We start from the raw sequence: 5,140 nt of genomic DNA, 5'->3' as shown, positions 1-5,140 counted from the left end.
CCGCTTTTAATTTCAAATTTGCTTGCTTTTTTGGTTTTGTTTCTTTTATTTTCTACTTTGTTTACACAAATTCCTTTGGCTCTCAAAGGCCGATCGTTCGGTTGAATATGCATCAAGTATCTTTTCTCGTGTCACTTGCTAAGCCTCAACCTCCAACTTTTCGTCCTTATTCAGTACTTTTTTAATCTGTTTTCCATTTAAAATTTCACTTAAATTTTTCATATTTTTGTTAGTTTCTTTCTCTCTATCATTTGCGTCCGAGTGATTTTTAATTTTCTTTTCGTTCAAAAAAATTAGGGTTCGACTTCGGCATGCGGCTGAAGCACGTGTGTATGTGTGTATGTATGTGGTGTGTGTGTGTATGGGTTTCTGTCCTCATTTCACAGCTGAATTTGAGTTGTTTTTCTTGTTTGTTGCTTTTTCAATTACATTTTAATGATTACATTCCCGTTTCCATCCATCCATGCATTCATTCAGCTGCCCATCGGATCGATATATCCTTTTACAGCCTACTCAGTTGTAAGGCAATGAGCTCCTCCGCTATTCTGTTTCGTGTCTCTGCATTCTTCAACATCTTGCTTGCTTGCTTTTCATCTGTTGCTACATTTCCATCATTTGACTTTTTGAAATTAACTCCAACGCCATTCCCGCTTTGGGGTTCGCTCACACCTTCCTTGCTGCTTGCTTCCTTTTGGGCTGCTGTCTCTTCAGACTCATCTGCATCGCCATTTTCATTAACTGATTTTCGTTCTCTTCCGTATACTGTTGCTTTTTCGAAATTTTATTTCGTAAGACTTTCAGTATCTTATTTCAATTCTTGTTTGAGTTCCATCCCGCGCACTTTTCTTAATGTAAGTTATGTTATTATTTTGTTTGTTTTTGCTGCGAAGGCGTATCCTTTTAGCGCAATTATCCATATTTACTTACGAATGTCTTTCACTGCATTTGTTTGTAATATTCTGTATCTGCAAACGAATTTGCGTCTGTTGAGGAGTGAAGCTCTTTTCTTCGTCTACGTAGATTAATGATGTCGTTTCTTTTAATCAATTTCTCTGCTTCAGTGTTCACTGATCCCATTTCCTTTTCCCGCAAGCCTTCTCTGCTCTCCACCTCAGTTCTCTTCTCTCTTCCACAACTCTGACTTCCTGACTGCCAGCCTCCATTCCCTCAATGCAAGAACGTGCGGTTTTTGTTCGGATTGGCATTACCAGTGGAACAGAAAATAATTTATGTTTATTGCCGAAAGGATGTTTTGCCCACCCATTGACTTAATAAGCTCGATTTTATTCTTAGCATTCACTTTGCTGCTTCAGCATATGCAACTCCCATGCAAGTCTTGAACTTGCCACCCCAAATCCTTGCTGCCTTTTCTTCTTATTGTTATTTCCCATTTAAAGAAATTGACTTTGTCTCGCGAAAGTAGCTTCCAAATACAGTAAATACATATGTATGTACACCAAACCCACACATAATTTCTGAAATAAGACGCGCGCGGTAGGCGAGGAAGTAGCCGCAGTAAATGCGACAAGAGCCTTCGGGCGCGCACTTTTCAACATGTTTCTGCTTTACTTTGTGTATGCGGTTTTTCGGGGTGTGGGTATATGCTTTTAATGTTACTGCTGGTTTCCTCTTTTCATGAGTATGCACCTCTCTTCTCCGTTGCGAAGTCATCATCTGACTTTTCCGAATCCTTGGGCAACGGATGCTACTTCTGTGCCTTATTTCTTGTTGGTTATATGTACGTCGTTGCCTGTTGTTGTCAATTTCTATTAAGGCTGTGTGCATGTGTGGATTTAATTTTGCAACTTTTTTAACACGAACTAACTGCCTGAGTCATTGTGTTTTCAGTTACTGGGCGAGAGAGGTGAGAAAAGTCTATCCAGCGATGGAGATCTACGTTTTGTTGCTTCTCGTTTTACTAAATAAATACTCCATAGAAGATATTACTTCATTAGTTTTGTAAGCAATTTCGACGGCTCATTTAATACAAAATTAATGAGTGGAGGTAAAGTCCGAATTTACTTCCATAAATTGATCGATGGTAGTAATTTTTCGACATATATTCCACGCAACTTAGATATGTTACGGTTGCGCGGAACCTAAATCCATGAAGGTCTCGACGAAACCCTTAAAAACGTAAGAAGAATGAGAATTAAAAATATATGGCTGCTAAAATAGGCATAGATATATAGATGCATAGTTGAAAGAGGTATGCAACACGGCCTAACGGGTATATTGTGCACTCGACTCATCACAACACATCTTTTAATCACATAATCCCACGAATTCCGGGAAGTCCAGGAGAGCCTTTGCAGGTAAGGAGTGTATGTGCTCTCTATCTCTCTGACACACTCCGGAAGCAGATGAAATGGTGTCTCCCCTGCTTGAATCGCAGAAACGACAGAGCTCGGTGTACCAGATTCCCAGCCAGTCTTGCCAGAACTTTTTGGGCCGACCGGCTAGATTGGCAAAAAAAAAGCGGCTAAAAACGGCTAAAATGTTTTAGTAAAATTTCACATAGACTCTGGCAAAAAACGGCTAAAATGTTTTAGTGAAAATTCACATGCTTTATTTAAATAAATTGCAAGAAACGAAAGACTAGTTAACACCATTAATTTATATCGAGTGTATATTCCTCATCATCAAATGAATTACTATTGTGTATATCACCTGAATTCATTAATTTTAAGAGATCGTCATCTACAGTAAAATTATGGCAGCATTTTTCTTATATATAAAATAGCGTTTAACGTTTTAACGCACATTGGATTTCTTTGCTTAGTTTTTATTATATTCATTGAACTACATATTCGCTCTACTTCTGCATTACTTATAGGCAAAACAAGAAAACTAAAAACTAGGTTGGAAAGGTCAGCAAAAGGGTTTTCTCCTAGGGCATTTCGAAATTGATAAACTTCGGCCCAAAATTTTACAGTTGAGTCTAAATTACTCCAGGTATGTAACGTTAACCGTTGCCATTGCATCTCTATGGATGATATTTCGTCGGCATTATATTTGTGTTTTTGTTGCTGTAGTTGAACAAATACTTTTGGTTTAATTACTCTTAATGCATTTCCAACCGGAAAGTCAATTTTTTTTAGTGTGGCAATATTTGTAGGGAGGCGTTGGCGTAATTCCTTTATTAAAGTGATAATAAAATAGCGACCATTTTCTCGAATTATTTTCTCGGCTTCGTGGTAAAAAGCGTTTGTGCTTACACCCGATTTACATGATTCAAGTACTTGAAAGCAATTCTTGTTCATTCTCTTTCGTGTTTTCTATTTGCTTTTACACGTTTCAATTCTGTTGAATTCAAGTTTTTGGTTATTTAAATGGGAAGCAACGAAATTGCCAAAAGCAAAGCAAGAGAGTTGAAACGACTTGACGGTACAGACGCATGTGTATTCGTCCCTTTTCTTCTCACCCCCTCTCTTCCACATGCGAGCAGAATTGAATTCAATACTTGAACTGTGTAAAAGCAGTCTTACTTTTGTTTTTGAATACTCTTCAAAACTGTGATAAAACTGAGGAAATGGAGCAAGGTATGGTTCCAACGGGGAGCATATAGGATCAAATGTGTCCGCGCTAATAACCACATAGCATAGATGCGAAAGTAAAACATTGAGTTCATTAAAAATCTTCATTGGGTCTGCATTATTGCTTTCGAACAACTTGTTTACTTTTTGCACCTGAAAATTAGGCAAATAGTAAAATCGGCTAAAAAACGGCTAACTTTTTTTACAAACCGGCTAACAAATCGGCTGCCGGCTAGATCGAATTTTCTCCGGCTAGTTGCTATCAAAACCGGCTAAATCTAGCCGGAAAACGGCTAAAATGGCAACGCTGTTCCCAGCTTATGCAGATGTTCTCTCAATCTACAGTGTCCAGTGAGGATGCCTGTCATCATTCTAAGTTTGTATTTGGGGAGGTTCATTAGAAGCTTATATATTTTTAAATTATGCCCCCTGTACTGAGGGTAATTTTATTTATAAAGGATGATAATGCCTTAAGTGCTACCTGGCTGTCGATAAGGATTAGGATTCTCTCGCTACAGTCTACAAAGTACAAAATAAGATGCTGGGGAGGCTTTCTAATATCATTCTCAAATTTTCAACTGTTGCGCTGATTGGCTCCAAATATATAAACGGAGTTTGAGCATTCATTTATTTTTTTAGAAAAACAATTTCCGTCGACCTAAGTAGATCGAAAAAAAGACCGTAAAAGAAATGCTGATTGGAAGAATTAAAAGAGAAGCTGATACGGAAATACTAAGCGCATTGAAGGTTACATTAAAACAGAGCTACTTCCAGTTCAATAATAAGATATATAAACAGATGAACGGGTTAGGAATGGGCAATCCGACGCTAGCAATACTCATGAGAGTATTCATGCAAACGCTAGTGGAGAAATATAAAGACAACCTATCGACCAACCTAGGAGTAAAATTCTATGTGAGATATGTCGATGATGTAATATGTCTAATAGAGGGAAACAAAGAGATGCAGAGACTCGACTATCTCAACAAACAACACCAGAGTAAAAAATTCACTATGGAAACGGAAGATGAAAGGAAGACTAACTAACTGGAATTATCAATTAAAATAAACAAAACCACGAGCAAGATACAGTTTGAAATATACAGAAGACCTGCAGCCACAGATACAATAATACACAACGGCTCGAACCATCCACGGCAACATAAAAATGCAGCACTTAGACAACTAATAGCGAAGCTTGAAAGGACCCCTCTAACAGAAGAAGACTACAAGAATGAACTGGATACAATATATGCCATTGCGGAAAATAACAGATATAAGAGAGGCCTGGTTTAAAAGTTAAGAGAGGACACAAAATCGAAAGAGAAGCAAAGAGGAAAACAATAAAAAAACTTGGGCAGTTCTAACTTACATGGGAAAGACATCGTATAAACTTGCCAAATTCTTTCACAAGTACGACATTCAGACATCATTTAAAACAAGGAACACTGTGGTAAGAATACTGAAAGAGAAAATAAGCGAGGAAGACCCACTAAATAAACAGGGCGTTTACAAATTAACCTGCAAGTGCCGATACAGCTACATAGCGTAAACAGAACGGAATATAAAAACAAGGTATCGAGAACACATAAGGGATTATAACA

This window comes from Rhagoletis pomonella, unplaced genomic scaffold (assembly GCF_013731165.1).
Source record: "Rhagoletis pomonella isolate Grant_MI unplaced genomic scaffold, Rhpom_1.0 Rhpom_scaffold_00008, whole genome shotgun sequence".
Classification (NCBI taxonomy): domain Eukaryota; kingdom Metazoa; phylum Arthropoda; class Insecta; order Diptera; family Tephritidae; genus Rhagoletis; species Rhagoletis pomonella.
The sequence above is the reverse complement of the archived record's forward strand: the minus strand, read 5'-3'. Positions refer to the sequence as shown.